Raw genomic sequence first — 19,787 nt, 5'->3', positions numbered from 1 at the left:
GCTTTGAAGCACTTGTTTCGTAATTCTAGCCACGTCCAAACAACTTTCAAGGTGCTTCGAAGCACTTGTTTCGTAATTCTAGCCACGTCCAAACAACTTTCAAGGTGCTTCGAAGCACTTTTTTTGTAATTCTAGCCACGTCCAAACAACTTTCAACGTGCGTCGAAGCACGTTTTTCGTAAATCTAGCCACGCCCAAACAACTTTCAAGGTGCTTCGAAGCACTTTTTTCGTAATTCTAGAAACGTCCAAACAACTTTCAAGATGCTTCGAAGCACTTGTTTCGTAAATCTTGCCACGTCCAAACAACTTTCAAGGTGCTTTGAAGCACTTGTTTCGTAATTCTAGCCACGTCCAAACAACTTTCAAGGTGCTTCGAAGCACTTTTTTCGTAATTCTAGCCACGTTCAAACAACTTTCAAAATGCTTCGAAGCACTTGTTTCGTAATTCTAGCCACGTCCAAACTACTTTGAAGGTGCTTCGAAGCACTTGTTTCGTAAATCTTGCCACGTCCAAACAACTTTCAAGGTGCTTCGAAGCACTTGTTTCGTAATTCTAGCCACGTCCAAACAACTTTCAAGGTGCTTCGAAGCACTTTTTTTGTAATTCTAGCCACGTCCAAACAACTTTCAACGTGCGTCGAAGCACGTTTTTCGTAAATCTAGCCACGCCCAAACAACTTTCAAGGTGCTTCGAAGCACTTTTTTCGTAATTCTAGAAACGTCCAAACAACTTTCAAGATGCTTCGAAGCACTTGTTTCGTAAATCTTGCCACGTCCAAACAACTTTCAAGGTGCTTTGAAGCACTTGTTTCGTAATTCTAGCCACGTCCAAACAACTTTCAAGGTGCTTCGAAGCACTTTTTTCGTAATTCTAGCCACGTTCAAACAACTTTCAAAATGCTTCGAAGCACTTGTTTCGTAATTCTAGCCACGTCCAAACTACTTTGAAGGTGCTTCGAAGCACTTGTTTCGTAAATCTTGCCACGTCCAAACAACTTTCAAGGTGCTTCGAAGCACTTTTTTCGTAATTCTAGCCACGTTCAAACAACTTTCAAAATGCTTCGAAGCACTTGTTTCGTAATTCTAGCCACGTCCAAACTACTTTGAAGGTGCTTCGAAGCACTTGTTTCGTAAATCTTGCCACGTCCAAACAACTTTCAAGGTGCTTCGAAGCACTTGTTTCGTAATTCTAGCCACGTCCAAACAACTTTCAAGGTGCTTCAAAGCACTTTTTTCGTAATTCTAGAAACGTCCAAACAACTTTCAAGATGCTTCGAAGCACTTGTTTCGTAAATCTTGCCACGTCCAAACAACTTTCAAGGTGCTTCGAAGCACTTGTTTCGTAATTCTAGCCACGTCCAAACAACTTTCAAGATGCTTCGAAGCACTTTTTTCGTAAATCTAGCCACGTCCAAACAACTTTGAAGGTGCTTCGAAGCACTTGTTTCGTAATTCTAGCCACGTCCAAACAACTTTCAAGGTGCTTCGAAGCACGTTTTTCGTAATTCTAGCCACGTCCAAACAACTTTCAAGATGCTTCGAAGCAATTGTTTCGTAATTCTAGCCACGTCCAAACAACTTTCAAGGTGCTTCGAAGCACTTTTTTTGTAATTCTAGCCACGTTCAAACAACTTTCAAGATGCTTCGAAGCACTTGTTTCGTAATTCTAGAAACGTCCAAACAACTTTCAAGATGCTTCGAAGCACTTGTTTCGTAAATCTAGCCACGCCCAAACAACTTTCAAGGTGCTTCGAAGCACTTTTTTCGTAATTCTAGAAACGTCCAAACAACTTTCAAGATGCTTCGAAGCACTTGTTTCGTAAATCTTGCCACGTCCAAACAACTTTCAAGGTGCTTCGAAGCACTTGTTTCGTAATTCTAGCCACGTCCAAACTACTTTGAAGGTGCTTCGAAGCACTTTTTTCGTAAATCTAGCCACGTCCAAACAACTTTCAAGGTGCTTCGAAGCACTTTTTTCGTAATTCTAGCCACGTTCAAACAACTTTCAAGATGCTTCGAAGCACTTGTTTCGTAATTCTAGCCACGTCCAAACTACTTTGAAGGTGCTTCGAAGCACTTGTTTCGTAAATCTTGCCACGTCCAAACAACTTTCAAGGTGCTTCGAAGCACTTGTTTCGTAATTCTAGCCACGTCCAAACTACTTTGAAGGTGCTTCGAAGCACTTTTTTCGTAAATCTAGCCACGTCCAAACAACTTTCAAGGTGCTTCGAAGCACTTTTTTCGTAATTCTAGAAACGTCCAAACAACTTTCAAGATGCTTCGAAGCACTTGTTTCGTAAATCTTGCCACGTCCAAACAACTTTCAAGGTGCTTTGAAGCACTTGTTTCGTAATTCTAGCCACGTCCAAACAACTTTCAAGGTGCTTTGAAGCACTTGTTTCGTAATTCTAGCCACGTCAAAACAACTTTCAACGTGCGTCGAAGCACTTGTTTCGTAATTCTAGCCACGTCCAAACAACTTTCAAGGTGCTTTGAAGCACTTGTTTCGTAATTCTAGCCACGTCCAAACAACTTTCAAGGTGCTTCGAAGCACGTTTTTCGTAATTCTAGCCACGTCCAAACAACTTTCAAGATGCTTCGAAGCAATTGTTTCGTAATTCTAGCTACGTCCAAACAACTTTCAAGATGCTTCGAAGCACTTGTTTCGTAAATCTAGCCACGTCCAAACAACTTTGAAGGTGCTTCGAAGCACTTGTTTCGTAATTCTAGCCACGTCCAAACAACTTTCAAGGTGCTTCGAAGCACGTTTTTCGTAATTCTAGCCACGTCCAAACAACTTTCAAGATGCTTCGAAGCAATTGTTTCGTAATTCTAGCTACGTCCAAACAATTTTCAAGATGCTTCGAAGCACTTTTTTCGTAAATCTAGCCACGTCCAAACAACTTTGAAGGTGCTTCGAAGCAATTGTTTCGTAATTCTAGCCACGTCCAAACAACTTTCAAGATGCTTCGAAGCACTTGTTTCGTAATTCTAGCTACGTCCAAACAACTTTCAAGGTGCTTCGAAGCACTTTTTTCGTAATTCTAGCCACGTCCAAACAACTTTCAAAGTGCTTCGAAGCACTTTTTTCGTAATTCTAGCCACGTACAAACAACTTTCAAGATGCTTCGAAGCAGTTGTTTCGTAATTCTAGCCACGTCCAAACAACTTTCAAGATGCTTCGAAGCACTTGTTTCGTAATTCTAGCTACGTCCAAACAACTTTCAAGTTGCTTTGAAGCACTTTTTTCGTAAATCTAGCCACGTCCAAACAACTTTCAAGGTGCTTCGAAGCACTTTTTTCGTAATTCTAGAAACGTCCAAACAACTTTCAAGATGCTTCGAAGCACTTGTTTCGTAAATCTTGCCACGTCCAAACAACTTTCAAGGTGCTTTGAAGCACTTGTTTCGTAATTCTAGCCACGTCCAAACAACTTTCAAGGTGCTTCGAAGCACTTGTTTCGTAATTCTAGCCACGTCCAAACAACTTTCAAGGTGCTTCGAAGCACTTTTTTTGTAATTCTAGCCACGTTCAAACAACTTTCAAGATGCTTCGAAGCACTTGTTTCGTAATTCTAGCCACGTCCAAACAACTTTCAAGTTGCTTTGAAGCACTTTTTTCGTAATTCTAGCCACGTCCAAACAACTTTCAACGTGCTTCGAAGCACTTGTTTCGTAATTCTAGCCACGTCCAAACAACTTTCAAGGTGCTTCGAAGCACTTTTTTCGTATTTCTAGAAACGTCCAAACAACTTTCAAGATGCTTCGAAGCACTTGTTTCGTAATTCTAGCCACGTCCAAACAACTTTCAAGGTGCTTCGAAGCACTTGTTTCGTAATTCTAGCTACGTCCAAACAACTTTCAAGGTGCTTCGAAGCACTTTTTTCGTAATTCTAGCCACGTCCAAACAACTTTCAAGGTGCTTCGAAGCACTTGTTTCGTAATTCTAGCCACGTCCAAACAACTTTCAAGGTGCTTCGAAGCACTTGTTTCGTAAATCTAGCCACGTCCAAACAACTTTCAAGGTGCTTCGAAGCACTTTTTTCGTAATTCTAGCCACGTCCAAACAACTTTCAAGATGCTTCGAAGCACGTTTTTCGTAATTCTAGCCACGTCCAAACAACTTTCAAGGTGCTTCGAAGCACTTGTTTCGTAATTCTAGCCACGTCCAAACAACTTTGAAGGTGCTTCGAAGCACTTGTTTCGTAAATCTAGCCACGTCCAAACAACTTTCAAGGTGCTTCGAAGCACTTTTTTCGTAATTCTAGCCACGTCCAAACAACTTTCAAGGTGCTTCGAAGCACTTGTTTCGTAATTCTAGCCACGTCCAAACAACTTTCAAGGTGCTTCGAAGCACGTTTTTCGTAATTCTAGCCACGTCCAAACAACTTTCAAGATGCTTCGAAGCACTTGTTTCGTAATTCTAGCCACGTCCAAACAACTTTCAAGATGCTTCGAAGCACTTGTTTCGTAATTCTAGCTACGTCCAAACAACTTTCAAGGTGCTTCGAAGCCCTTTTTTCGTAATTCTAGCCACGTCCAAACAACTTTCAAGATGCTTCGAAGCACTTGTTTCGTAATTCTAGCCACGTCCAAACAACTTTGAAGGTGCTTCGAAGCACTTGTTTCGTAAATCTAGCCACGTCCAAACAACTTTCAAGGTGCTTCGAAGCACTTTTTTCGTAATTCTAGCCACGTCCAAACAACTTTCAAGATGCTTCGAAGCACTTGTTTCGTAATTCTAGCTACGTCCAAACAACTTTCAAGGTGCTTCGAAGCACTTGTTTCGTAATTCTAGCCACGTCCAAACAACTTTCAACGTGCGTCGAAGCACGTTTTTCGTAAATCTAGCCACGTCCAAACAACTTTCAAGGTGCTTCGAAGCACTTTTTTCGTATTTCTAGAAACGTCCAAACAACTTTCAAGATGCTTCGAAGCACTTGTTTCGTAATTCTAGCCACGTCCAAACAACTTTGAAGGTGCTTCGAAGCACTTGTTTCGTAAATCTAGCCACGTCCAAACAACTTTCAAGGTGCTTCGAAGCCCTTTTTTCGTAATTCTAGCCACGTCCAAACAACTTTCAAGGTGCTTCGAAGCACTTTTTTCGTAATTCTAGCCACGTCCAAACAACTTTCAAGGTGCTTCGAAGCACTTGTTTCGTAATTCTAGCCACGTCCAAACAACTTTCAAGGTGCTTCGAAGCACTTTTTTTGTAATTCTAGCCACGTCCAAACAACTTTCAACGTGCGTCGAAGCACGTTTTTCGTAAATCTAGCCACGTCCAAACAACTTTCAAGGTGCTTTGAAGCACTTTTTTCGTAATTCTAGAAACGTCCAAACAACTTTCAAGATGCTTCGAAGCACTTGTTTCGTAAATCTTGCCACGTCCAAACAACTTTCAAGGTGCTTTGAAGCACTTGTTTCGTAATTCTAGCCACGTCCAAACAACTTTCAAGGTGCTTCGAAGCACTTGTTTCGTAAATCTAGCCACGTCCAAACAACTTTCAAGGTGCTTCGAAGCACTTTTTTCGTAATTCTAGCCACGTCCAAACAACTTTCAAGGTGCTTCGAAGCACTTGTTTCGTAATTCTAGCCACGTCCAAACAACTTTCAAGGTGCTTCGAAGCACGTTTTTCGTAATTCTAGCCACGTCCAAACAACTTTCAAGATGCTTCGAAGCACTTGTTTCGTAATTCTAGCTACGTCCAAACAACTTTCAAGGTGCTTCGAAGCCCTTTTTTCGTAATTCTAGCCACGTCCAAACAACTTTCAAGATGCTTCGAAGCACTTGTTTCGTAATTCTAGCCACGTCCAAACAACTTTGAAGGTGCTTCGAAGCACTTGTTTCGTAAATCTAGCCACGTCCAAACAACTTTCAAGGTGCTTCGAAGCACTTTTTTCGTAATTCTAGCCACGTCCAAACAACTTTCAAGATGCTTCGAAGCACTTGTTTCGTAATTCTAGCTACGTCCAAACAACTTTCAAGGTGCTTCGAAGCACTTGTTTCGTAATTCTAGCCACGTCCAAACAACTTTCAACGTGCGTCGAAGCACGTTTTTCGTAAATCTAGCCACGTCCAAACAACTTTCAAGGTGCTTCGAAGCACTTTTTTCGTAATTCTAGAAACGTCCAAACAACTTTCAAGATGCTTCGAAGCACTTGTTTCGTAAATCTTGCCACGTCCAAACAACTTTCAAGGTGCTTTGAAGCACTTGTTTCGTAATTCTAGCCACGTCCAAACAACTTTCAAGGTGCTTCGAAGCACTTTTTTTGTAATTCTAGCCACGTCCAAACAACTTTCAACGTGCGTCGAAGCACGTTTTTCGTAAATCTAGCCACGTCCAAACAACTTTCAAGGTGCTTTGAAGCACTTTTTTCGTAATTCTAGAAACGTCCAAACAACTTTCAAGATGCTTCGAAGCACTTGTTTCGTAAATCTTGCCACGTCCAAACAACTTTCAAGGTGCTTTGAAGCACTTGTTTCGTAATTCTAGCCACGTCCAAACAACTTTCAAGGTGCTTCGAAGCACTTGTTTCGTAATTCTAGCCACGTCCAAACAACTTTCAAGGTGCTTCGAAGCACTTTTTTTGTAACTCTAGCTACGTCCAAACAACTTTCAAGTTGCTTCGAAGCACTTTTTTCGTAAATCTAGCCACGTCCAAACAACTTTCAAGGTGCTTCGAAGCACTTTTTTCGTAATTCTAGAAACGTCCAAACAACTTTCAAGATGCTTCGAAGCACTTGTTTCGTAATTCTAGCTACGTCCAAACAACTTTCAAGTTGCTTCGAAGCACTTTTTTCGTAAATCTAGCCACGTCCAAACAACTTTCAAGGTGCTTCGAAGCACTTGTTTCGTAATTCTAGCCACGTCCAAACAACTTTCAAGGTGCTTCGAAGCACTTTTTTTGTAATTCTAGCTACGTCCAAACAACTTTCAAGTTGCTTCGAAGCACTTTTTTCGTAAATCTAGCCACGTCCAAACAACTTTCAAGGTGCTTCGAAGCACTTTTTTCGTAATTCTAGAAACGTCCAAACAACTTTCAAGGTGCTTCGAAGCACTTTTTTCGTAATTCTAGAAACGTCCAAACAACTTTCAAGATGCTTCGAAGCACTTGTTTCGTAAATCTTGCCACGTCCAAACAACTTTCAAGGTGCTTTGAAGCACTTGTTTCGTAATTCTAGCCACGTCCAAACAACTTTCAAGGTGCTTCGAAGCACTTGTTTCGTAATTCTAGCCACGTCCAAACAACTTTCAAGGTGCTTCGAAGCACTTTTTTTGTAATTCTAGCTACGTCCAAACAACTTTCAAGTTGCTTCGAAGCACTTTTTTCGTAAATCTAGCCACGTCCAAACAACTTTCAAGGTGCTTCGAAGCACTTTTTTCGTAATTCTAGAAACGTCCAAACAACTTTCAAGATGCTTCGAAGCACTTGTTTCGTAATTCTAGCTACGTCCAAACAACTTTCAAGTTGCTTCGAAGCACTTTTTTCGTAAATCTAGCCACGTCCAAACAACTTTCAAGGTGCTTCGAAGCACTTTTTTCGTTATTCTAGAAACGTCCAAACAACTTTCAAGATGCTTCGAAGCACTTGTTTCGTAAATCTTGCCACGTCCAAACAACTTTCAAGATGCTTCGAAGCACTTGTTTCGTAATTCTAGCCACGTCCAAACTACTTTGAAGGTGCTTCGAAGCACTTGTTTCGTAATTCTAGCCACGTCAAAACAACTTTCAAGATGCTTCGAAGCAATTGTTTCGTAATTCTAGCTACGTCCAAACAACTTTCAAGATGCTTCGAAGCACTTTTTTCGTAAATCTAGCCACGTCCAAACAACTTTCAAGGTGCTTCGAAGCACTTTTTTCGTAATTCTAGCCACGTCCAAACAACTTTCAAGGTGCTTCGAAGCACTTTTTTCGTAATTCTAGAAACGTCCAAACAACTTTCAAGATGCTTCGAAGCACTTGTTTCGTAATTCTAGCCACGTCCAAACAACTTTCAAGATGCTTCGAAGCACTTGTTTCGTAAATCTTGCCACGTCCAAACACCTTTCAAGGTGCTTTGAAGCACTTGTTTCGTAATTCTAGCCACGTCCAACCAACTTTCAAGGTGCTTCGAAGCACTTGTTTCGTAATTCTAGCCACGTTCAAACAACTTTCAAGATGCTTCGAAGCACTTGTTTCGTAATTCTAGCCACGTCCAAACTACTTTGAAGGTGCTTCGAAGCACTTGTTTCGTAATTCTAGCCACGTCCAAACAACTTTCAAGGTGCTTCGAAGCACTTGTTTCGTAATTCTAGCCACGTCCAAACAACTTTCAAGATGCTTCGAAGCACTTTTTTCGTAATTCTAGCCTCGTTCAACCAACTTTCAAGGTGCTTCGAAGCACTTGTTTCGTAATTCTAGCCACGTCCAAACAACTTTCAAGGTGCTTCGAAGCACTTGTTTCGTAAATCTAGCCACGTCCAAACAACTTTCAAGAAGCTTCAAAGCACTTGTTTCGTAATTCTAGCCACGTCCAAACAACTTTCAAGGTGCTTCGAAGCAATTGTTTCGTAATTCTAGCCACGTCCAAACAACTTTGAAGGTGCTTCGAAGCACTTTTTTCGTAATTCTAGCCACGTCCAAACAACTTTCAAGATGCTTCGAAGCACTTGTTTTGTAATTCTAGCCACGTCAAAACAACTTTCAACGTGCTTCGAAGCAATTGTTTCGTAATTCTAGCCACGTCAAAACAACTTTCAAGATGCTTCGAAGCACTTGTTTCGTAATTCTAGCCACGTCCAAACTACTTTGAAGGTGCTTCGAAGCACTTGTTTCGTAATTCTAGCCACGTCCAAACAACTTTCAAGATGCTTCGAAGCACTTTTTTCGTAATTCTAGCCACGTCCAAACAACTTTCAAGGTGCTTCGAAGCACTTTTTTCGTAATTCTAGCCAGGTCCAAACAACTTTTAAGGTGCTTCGAAGCACTTTTTTCGTAATTCTAGCCACGTCCAAACAACTTTCAAGTTGCTTCGAAGCACTTGTTTCGTAATTCTAGCCACGTCCAAACAACTTTCAAGATGCTTCGAAGCACTTTTTTCGTAATTCTAGCCACGTCCAAACAACTTTCAAGGTGCTTCGAAGCACTTTTTTCGTAATTCTAGCCACGTCCAAACAACTTTCAAGGTGCTTCGAAGCAATTGTTTCGTAATTCTAGCCACGTCCAAACAACTTTGAAGGTGCTTCGAAGCACTTTTTTCGTAATTCTAGCCACGTCCAAACAACTTTCAAGATGCTTCGAAGCACTTGTTTTGTAATTCTAGCCACGTCAAAACAACTTTCAACGTGCTTCGAAGCAATTGTTTCGTAATTCTAGCCACGTCAAAACAACTTTCAAGATGCTTCGAAGCACTTGTTTCGTAATTCTAGCCACGTCCAAACTACTTTGAAGGTGCTTCGAAGCACTTGTTTCGTAATTCTAGCCACGTCCAAACAACTTTCAAGATGCTTCGAAGCACTTTTTTCGTAATTCTAGCCACGTCCAAACAACTTTCAAGGTGCTTCGAAGCACTTTTTTCGTAATTCTTGCCACGTCCAAACAACTTTCAAGGTGCTTCGAAGCAATTGTTTCGTAATTCTAGCCACGTCCAAACTACTTTGAAGGTGCTTCGAAGCACTTGTTTCGTAATTCTAGCCACGTCAAAACAACTTTCAAGATGCTTCGAAGCACTTGTTTCGTAATTCTAGCCACGTCCAAACAACTTTCAAGATGCTTCGAAGCACTTGTTTCGTAAATCTAGCCACGTCCAAACAACTTTCAAGATGCTTCGAAGCACTTGTTTCGTAAATCTTGCCACGTCCAAACAACTTTGAAGGTGCTTCGAAGCACTTGTTTCGTAAATCTAGCCACGTCCAAACTACTTTGAAGGTGCTTCGAAGCACTTGTTTCGTAATTCTAGCCACGTCCAAACAACTTTCAAGATGCTTCGAAGCACTTGTTTCGTAATTCTAGCCACGTCCAAACAACTTTGAAGGTGCTTCGAAGCACTTGTTTCGTAATTCTAGCCACGTCCAAACAACTTTCAAGTTGCTTCGAAGCACTTTTTTCGTAAATCTAGCCACGTCCAAACAACTTTCAAGGTGCTTCGAAGCACTTGTTTCGTAATTCTAGCCACGTCCAAACAACTTTCAAGATGCTTCGAAGCACTTGTTTCGTAAATCTAGCCACGTCCAAACAACTTTCAAGATGCTTCGAAGCACTTGTTTCGTAAATCTTGCCACGTCCAAACAACTTTGAAGGTGCTTCGAAGCACTTGTTTCGTAAATCTAGCCACGTCCAAACTACTTTGAAGGTGCTTCGAAGCACTTGTTTCGTAATTCTAGCCACGTCCAAACAACTTTCAAGATGCTTCGAAGCACTTGTTTCGTAATTCTAGCCACGTCCAAACAACTTTGAAGGTGCTTCGAAGCACTTGTTTCGTAATTCTAGCCACGTCCAAACAACTTTCAAGGTGCTTCGAAGCACTTGTTTCGTAATTCTAGCCACGTCCAAATAACTTTCAAGATGCTTCGAAGCAATTGTTTCGTAATTCTAGCTACGTCCAAACAACTTTCAAGATGCTTCGAAGCACTTTTTTCGTAAATCTAGCCACGTCCAAACAACTTTCAAGGTGCTTCGAAGCACTTTTTTCGTAATTCTAGAAACGTCCAAACAACTTTCAAGATGCTTCGAAGCACTTGTTTCGTAAATCTAGCCACGTCCAAACAACTTTCAAGGTGCTTTGAAGCACTTTTTTTGTAATTCTAGCCACGTCCAAACAACTTTAAAGATGCTTCGAAGCACTTGTTTCGTAATTCTAGCCACGTCCAAACAACTTTCAAGATGCTTCGAAGCACTTGTTTCGTAAATCTAGCCACGTCCAAACAACTTTCAAGATGCTTCGAAGCACTTGTTTCGTAAATCTTGCCACGTCCAAACAACTTTGAAGGTGCTTCGAAGCACTTGTTTCGTAATTCTAGCCACGTCCAAACAACTTTCAAGGTGCTTCGAAGCACTTTTTTTGTAATTCTAGCTACGTCCAAACAACTTTCAAGTTGCTTCGAAGCACTTTTTTCGTAAATCTAGCCACGTCCAAACAACTTTCAAGGTGCTTCGAAGCACTTTTTTCGTAATTCTAGCCACGTCCAAACAACTTTCAAGGTGCTTCGAAGCACTTTTTTTGTAATTCTAGCCACGTCCAAACAACTTTCAAGGTGCTTCGAAGCACTTGTTTCGTAATTCTAGCCACGTCCAAACAACTTTCAAGGTGCTTCGAAGCACTTTTTTCGTAATTCTAGCTACGTCCAAACAACTTTCAAGTTGCTTCGAAGCACTTTTTTCGTAATTCTAGCCACGTCCAAACAACTTTCAAGGTGCTTCGAAGCACTTTTTTCGTAATTCTAGCTACGTCCAAACAACTTTCAAGTTGCTTCGAAGCACTTTTTTCGTAAATCTAGCCACGTCCAAACAACTTTCAAGATGCTTCGAAGCACTTGTTTCGTAAATCTTGCCACGTCCAAACAACTTTCAAGATGCTTCGAAGCACTTTTTTCGTAATTCTAGCCACGTCCAAACAACTTTCAAGATGCTTCGAAGCACTTGTTTCGTAATTCAAGCCACGTCCAAACTACTTTGAAGGTGCTTCGAAGCACTTGTTTCGTAATTCTAGCTACGTCCAAACAACTTTCAAGGTGCTTCGAAGCACTTGTTTCGTAATTCTAGCTACGTCCAAACAACTTTCAAGATGCTTCGAAGCAATTGTTTCGTAATTCTAGCCACGTCCAAACAACTTTCAAGATGCTTCGAAGCACTTTTTTCGTAATTCTAGCCACGTCCAAACAACTTTCAAGATGCTTCGAAGCACTTGTTTCGTAATTCAAGCCACGTCCAAACTACTTTGAAGGTGCTTCGAAGCCCTTTTTTCGTAATTCTAGCCACGTCCAAACAACTTTCAAGATGCTTCGAAGCACTTGTTTCGTAATTCTAGCCACGTCCAAACAACTTTCAAGATGCTTCGAAGCAATTGTTTCGTAATTCTAGCCACGTCCAAACAACTTTCAAGGTGCTTCGAAGCACTTTTTTCGTAATTCTAGCCACGTCCAAACAACTTTCAAGGTGCTTCGAAGCACTTTTTTCGTAATTCTAGAAACGTCCAAACAACTTTCAAGATGCTTCGAAGCACTTGTTTCGTAATTCTAGCCACGTCCAAACAACTTTCAAGATGCTTCGAAGCACTTGTTTCGTAAATCTTGCCACGTCCAAACACCTTTCGAGGTGCTTCGAAGCACTTGTTTCGTAAATCTTGCCACGTCCAAACAACTTTCAAGATGCTTCGAAGCGCTTGTTTCGTAATTCTAGCCACGTCCAAACTACTTTGAAGGTGCTTCGAAGCACTTGTTTCGTAATTCTAGCCACGTCAAAACAACTTTCAAGGTGCTTCGAAGCACTTGTTTCGTAATTCTAGCTACGTCCAAACAACTTTCAAAGTGCTTCGAAGCACTTTTTTCGTAATTCTAGCCACGTCCAAACTACTTTGAAGGTGCTTTGAAGCACTTGTTTCGTATTTCTAGCCACGTCCAAACAACTTTCAAGATGCTTCGAAGCACTTGTTTCGTAATTCTAGCCACGTCCAAACAACTTTGAAGGTGCTTCGAAGCACTTGTTTCGTAATTCTAGCCACGTCCAAACAACTTTCAAGGTGCTTCGAAGCACTTGTTTCGTAATTCTAGCCACGTCCAAATAACTTTCAAGATGCTTCGAAGCAATTGTTTCGTAATTCTAGCTACGTCCAAACAACTTTCAAGATGCTTCGAAGCACTTTTTTCGTAAATCTAGCCACGTCCAAACAACTTTCAAGGTGCTTCGATGCACTTTTTTCGTAATTCTAGAAACGTCCAAACAACTTTCAAGATGCTTCGAAGCACTTGTTTCGTAAATCTAGCCACGTCCAAACAACTTTCAACGTGTTTCGAAGCACTTGTTTCGTAATTCTAGCCACGTCAAAACAACTTTCAAGATGCTTCGAAGCACTTGTTTCGTAATTCTAGCCACGTCCAAACAACTTTCAAGATGCTTCGAAGCACTTGTTTCGTAATTCTAGCCACGTCCAAACTACTTTGAAGGTGCTTCGAAGCACTTGTTTCGTAATTCTAGCCACGTCCAAACAACTTTCAAGGTGCTTCGAAGCACTTTTTTTGTAATTCTAGCTACGTCCAAACAACTTTCAAGTTGCTTCGAAGCACTTTTTTCGTAAATCTAGCCACGTCCAAACAACTTTCAAGGTGCTTCGAAGCACTTTTTTCGTAATTCTAGCCACGTCCAAACAACTTTCAAGGTGCTTCGAAGCACTTTTTTTGTAATTCTAGCCACGTCCAAACAACTTTCAAGGTGCTTCGAAGCACTTGTTTCGTAATTCTAGCCACGTCCAAACAACTTTCAAGGTGCTTCGAAGCACTTTTTTTGTAATTCTAGCTACGTCCAAACAACTTTCAAGTTGCTTCGAAGCACTTTTTTCGTAAATCTAGCCACGTCCAAACAACTTTCAAGGTGCTTCGAAGCACTTTTTTCGTAATTCTAGCTACGTCCAAACAACTTTCAAGTTGCTTCGAAGCACTTTTTTCGTAAATCTAGCCACGTCCAAACAACTTTGAAGGTGCTTCGAAGCACTTGTTTCGTAATTCTAGCCACGTCCAAACAACTTTCAAGGTGCTTCGAAGCACTTTTTTTGTAATTCTAGCTACGTCCAAACAACTTTCAAGTTGCTTCGAAGCACTTGTTTCGTAATTCTAGCCACGTCCAAACAACTTTCAAGATGCTTCGAAGCACTTTTTTCGTAAATCTAGCCACGTCCAAACAACTTTGAAGGTGCTTCGAAGCACTTGTTTCGTAATTCTAGCCACGTCCAAACAACTTTCAAGATGCTTCGAAGCACTTGTTTCGTAAATCTAGCCACGTCCAAACAACTTTCAACGTGTTTCGAAGCACTTGTTTCGTAATTCTAGCCACGTCAAAACAACTTTCAAGATGCTTCGAAGCACTTGTTTCGTAATTCTAGCCACGTCCAAACAACTTTCAAGATGCTTCGAAGCACTTGTTTCGTAAATCTAGCCACGTCCAAACAACTTTGAAGGTGCTTCGAAGCACTTGTTTCGTAATTCTAGCCACGTCCAAACAACTTTCAAGGTGCTTCGAAGCACTTTTTTTGTAATTCTAGCTACGTCCAAACAACTTTCAAGTTGCTTCGAAGCACTTTTTTCGTAAATCTAGCCACGTCCAAACAACTTTCAAGGTGCTTCGAAGCACTTTTTTCGTAATTCTAGCCACGTCCAAACAACTTTCAAGGTGCTTCGAAGCACTTTTTTTGTAATTCTAGCCACGTCCAAACAACTTTCAAGGTGCTTCGAAGCACTTGTTTCGTAATTCTAGCCACGTCCAAACAACTTTCAAGGTGCTTCGAAGCACTTTTTTTGTAATTCTAGCTACGTCCAAACAACTTTCAAGTTGCTTCGAAGCACTTTTTTCGTAAATCTAGCCACGTCCAAACAACTTTCAAGGTGCTTCGAAGCACTTTTTTCGTAATTCTAGCTACGTCCAAACAACTTTCAAGTTGCTTCGAAGCACTTTTTTCGTAAATCTAGCCACGTCCAAACAACTTTCAAGATGCTTCGAAGCACTTGTTTCGTAAATCTTGCCACGTCCAAACAACTTTCAAGATGCTTCGAAGCACTTTTTTCGTAATTCTAGCCACGTCCAAACAACTTTCAAGATGCTTCGAAGCACTTGTTTCGTAATTCAAGCCACGTCCAAACTACTTTGAAGGTGCTTCGAAGCACTTGTTTCGTAATTCTAGCTACGTCCAAACAACTTTCAAGGTGCTTCGAAGCACTTGTTTCGTAATTCTAGCTACGTCCAAACAACTTTCAAGGTGCTTCGAAGCCCTTTTTTCGTAATTCTAGCCACGTCCAAACAACTTTCAAGATGCTTCGAAGCACTTGTTTCGTAATTCTAGCCACGTCCAAACAACTTTGAAGGTGCTTCGAAGCACTTGTTTCGTAAATCTAGCTACGTCCAAACAACTTTCAAGGTGCTTCGAAGCACTTTTTTCGTAATTCTAGCCACGTCCAAACAACTTTCAAGGTGCTTCGAAGCACTTGTTTCGTAATTCTAGCCACGTCAAAACAACTTTCAACGTGCGTCGAAGCACTTGTTTCGTAATTCTAGCCACGTCCAAACAACTTTCAAGATGCTTCGAAGCACTTGTTTCGTAATTCTAGCTACGTCCAAACAACTTTCAAGGTGCTTCGAAGCCCTTTTTTCGTATTTCTAGCCACGTCCAAACAACTTTAAAGATGCTTCGAAGCACTTGTTTCGTAATTCTAGCCACGTCCAAACAACTTTGAAGGTGCTTCGAAGCACTTGTTTCGTAAATCTAGCTACGTCCAAACAACTTTCAAGGTGCTTCGAAGCACTTTTTTCGTAATTCTAGCCACGTCCAAACAACTTTCAAGGTGCTTCGAAGCACTTTTTTCGTAATTCTAGCCACGTCCAAACAACTTTCAAGGTGCTTCGAAGCACTTTTTTCGTAATTCTAGCCACGTCCAAACAACTTTCAAGATGCTTCGAAGCACTTTTTTCGTAATTCTAGCCACGTCTAAACAACTTTCAAGGTGCTTCGAAGCACTTTTTTCGTTATTCTAGCCACGTCCAAACAACTTTCAAGGTGCTTCGAAGCACTTGTTTCGTAATTCTAGCCACGTCAAAACAACTTTCAACGTGCGTCGAAGCACTTGTTTCGTAATTCTAGCCACGTCCAAACAACTTTCAAGGTGCTTCGAAGCACTTTTTTCGTAATTCTAGCCACGTCCAAACAACTTTCAAGATGCTTCGAAGCACTTGTTTCGTAATTCTTGCTACGTCCAAACAACTTTCAAGTTGCTTCGAAGCACTTTTTTCGTAAATCTAGCCACGTCCAAACAACTTTCAAGGTGCTTCGAAGCACTTTTTTCGTAATTCTAGAAACGTCCAAACAATTTTCAAGATGCTTCGAAGCACTTGTTTCGTAAATCTTGCCACGTCCAAACAACTTTCAAGGTGCTTTGAAGCACTTGTTTCGTAATTCTAGCCACGTCCAAACAACTTTCAAGGTGCTTCGAAGCACTTGTTTCGTAATTCTAGCCACGTCCAAACAACTTTCAAGGTGCTTCGAAGCACTTTTTTTGTAATTCTAGCCACGTCCAAACAACTTTCAAGGTGCTTCGAAGCACTTTTTTCGTAATTCTAGAAACGTCCAAACAACTTTCAAGATGCTTCGAAGCACTTGTTTCGTAATTCTAGCCACGTCCAAACAACTTTCAAGGTGCTTCGAAGCACTTTTTTCGTAATTCTAGAAACGTCCAAACAACTTTCAAGATGCTTCGAAGCACTTGTTTCGTAATTCTAGCCACGTCCAAACAACTTTCAAGGTGCTTCGAAGCACTTTTTTTGTAATTCTAGCTACGTCCAAACAACTTTCAAGTTGCTTCGAAGCACTTTTTTCGTAAATCTAGCCACGCCCAAACAACTTTCAAGGTGCTTCGAAGCACTTTTTTCGTAATTCTAGAAACGTCCAAACAACTTTCAAGATGCTTCGAAGCACTTGTTTCGTAATTCTTGCTACGTCCAAACAACTTTCAAGTTGCTTCGAAGCACTTTTTTCGTAAATCTAGCCACGTCCAAACAACTTTCAAGGTGCTTCGAAGCACTTTTTTTGTAATTCTAGAAACGTCCAAACAACTTTCAAGATGCTTCGAAGCACTTGTTTCGTAATTCTAGCCACGTCCAAACAACTTTCAAGGTGCTTCGAAGCACTTTTTTTGTAATTCTAGCTACGTCCAAACAACTTTCAAGGTGCTTCGAAGCACTTTTTTCGTAAATCTAGCCACGCCCAAACAACTTTCAAGGTGCTTCGAAGCACGTTTTTCGTAAATCTAGCCACGTCCAAACAACTTTCAAGATGCTTCGAAGCACTTGTTTCGTAATTCTAGCCACGTCCAAACAACTTTCAAGGTGCTTCGAAGCACTTTTTTTGTAATTCTAGCTACGTCCAAACAACTTTCAAGTTGCTTCGAAGCACTTTTTTCGTAAATCTAGCCACGCCCAAACAACTTTCAAGGTGCTTCGAAGCACTTTTTTCGTAATTCTAGAAACGTCCAAACAACTTTCAAGATGCTTCGAAGCACTTGTTTCGTAATTCTTGCTACGTCCAAACAACTTTCAAGTTGCTTCGAAGCACTTTTTTCGTAAATCTAGCCACGTCCAAACAACTTTCAAGGTGCTTCGAAGCACTTTTTTTGTAATTCTAGAAACGTCCAAACAACTTTCAAGATGCTTCGAAGCACTTGTTTCGTAATTCTAGCCACGTCCAAACAACTTTCAAGGTGCTTCGAAGCACTTTTTTTGTAATTCTAGCTACGTCCAAACAACTTTCAAGTTGCTTCGAAGCACTTTTTTCGTAAATCTAGCCACGCCCAAACAACTTTCAAGGTGCTTCGAAGCACGTTTTTCGTAAATCTAGCCACGTCCAAACAACTTTCAAGGTGCTTCGAAGCACTTTTTTCGTAATTCTAGAAACGTCCAAACAACTTTCAAGATGCTTCGAAGCACTTGTTTCGTAATTCTAGCCACGTCCAAACAACTTTCAAGGTGCTTCGAAGCACTTTTTTTGTAATTCTAGCTACGTCCAAACAACTTTCAAGTTGCTTCGAAGCACTTTTTTCGTAAATCTAGCCACGCCCAAGCAACTTTCAAGGTGCTTCGAAGCACTTTTTTCGTAATTCTAGAAACGTCCAAACAACTTTCAAGATGCTTCGAAGCACTTGTTTCGTAATTCTTGCTACGTCCAAACAACTTTCAAGTTGCTTCGAAGCACTTTTTTCGTAAATCTAGCCACGTCCAAACAACTTTCAAGGTGCTTCGAAGCACTTTTTTCGTAATTCTAGAAACGTCCAAACAACTTTCAAGATGCTTCGAAGCACTTGTTTCGTAAATCTTGCCACGTCCAAACAACTTTCAAGATGCTTCGAAGCACTTGTTTCTTAATTCTAGCCACGTCCAAACTACTTTGAAGGTGCTTCGAAGCACTTGTTTCGTAATTCTAGCCACGTCCAAACAACTTTCAAGGTGCTTCGAAGCCCTTTTTTCGTAATTCTAGCCACGTCCAAACAACTTTGAAGGTGCTTCGAAGCACTTTTTTCGTAATTCTAGCCACGTCCAAACAACTTTCAAGTTGCTTCGAAGCACTTTTTTCGTAAATCTAGCCACGTCCAAACAACTTTCAAGATGCTTCGAAGCACTTGTTTCGTAAATCTTGCCACGTCCAAACAACTTTCAAGGTGCTTCGAAGCACTTGTTTCGTAAATCTTGCCACGTCCAAACAACTTTCAAGATGCTTCGAAGCACTTGTTTCTTAATTCTAGCCACGTCCAAACTACTTTGAAGGTGCTTCGAAGCACTTGTTTCGTAATTCTAGCCACGTCCAAACAACTTTCAAGGTGCTTCGAAGCCCTTTTTTCGTAATTCTAGCCACGTCCAAACAACTTTGAAGGTGCTTCGAAGCACTTTTTTCGTAATTCTAGCCACGTCCAAACAACTTTCAAAGTGCTTCGAAGCACTTGTTTCGTATTTCTAGCCACGTCCAAACAACTTTGAAGGTGCTTCGAAGCACTTGTTTCGTAATTCTAGCCACGCCAAAACAACTTTCAACGTGCGTCGAAGCACTTGTTTCGTAATTCTAGCCACGTCCAAACAACTTTCAAAGTGCGTCGAAGCACTTGTTTCGTAATTCTAGCCACGTCCAAACAACTTTCAAGGAGCTTCGAAGCACTTTTTTCGTAATTCTAGCCACGTCCAAACATCTTTCAAGATGCTTCGAAGCACTTGTTTCGTAATTCTAGCCACGTCCAAACAACTTTCAAAGTGCGTCGAAGCACTTGTTTCGTAATTCTAGCCACGTCCAAACAACTTTCAAGGAGCTTCGAAGCACTTGTTTCGTAATTCTAGCCACGTCCAAACAACTTTGAAGGTGCTTCGAAGCACTTGTTTCGTAATTCTAGCCACGTCCAAACAACTTTCAAAGTGCTTCGAAGCACTTTTTTCGTAATTCTAGAAACGTCCAAACAACTTTCAAGATGCTTCGAAGCACTTGTTTCGTAAATCTTGCCACGTCCAAACAACTTTCAAGATGCTTCGAAGCACTTTTTTCGTAATTCTAGCCACGTCCAAACAACTTTCAAGATGCTTCGAAGCACTTGTTTCGTAATTCTAGCCACGTCCAAACTACTTTCAAAGTGCTTCGAAGCACTTGTTTCGTATTTCTAGCCACGTCCAAACAACTTTGAAGGTGCTTCGAAGCACTTGTTTCGTAATTCTAGCCACGTCAAAACAACTTTCAACGTGCGTCGAAGCACTTGTTTCGTAATTCTAGCCACGTCCAAACAACTTTCAAAGTGCGTCGAAGCACTTGTTTCGTAATTCTAGCCACGTCCAAACAACTTTCAAGGAGCTTCGAAGCACTTTTTTCGTAATTCTAGCCACGTCCTTCGAATTCTAGATGCTTCGAAGCCACTTCCACGTAATTCTAGATGCTTCGAAGCACTTGTTTCGTAATTCTAGCCACGTCCAAACAACTTTCAAAGTGCGTCGAAGCACTTGTTTCGTAATTCTAGCCACGTCCAAACAACTTTCAAGGAGCTTCGAAGCACTTGTTTCGTAATTCTAGCCACGTCCAAACA

The sequence above is a fragment of the Anopheles coustani genome, unplaced genomic scaffold, assembly GCF_943734705.1.
Source record: "Anopheles coustani unplaced genomic scaffold, idAnoCousDA_361_x.2 scaffold_41_ctg1, whole genome shotgun sequence".
In the NCBI taxonomy this organism is placed as follows: domain Eukaryota; kingdom Metazoa; phylum Arthropoda; class Insecta; order Diptera; family Culicidae; genus Anopheles; species Anopheles coustani.
Note: the sequence above shows the minus strand (reverse complement) of the source record.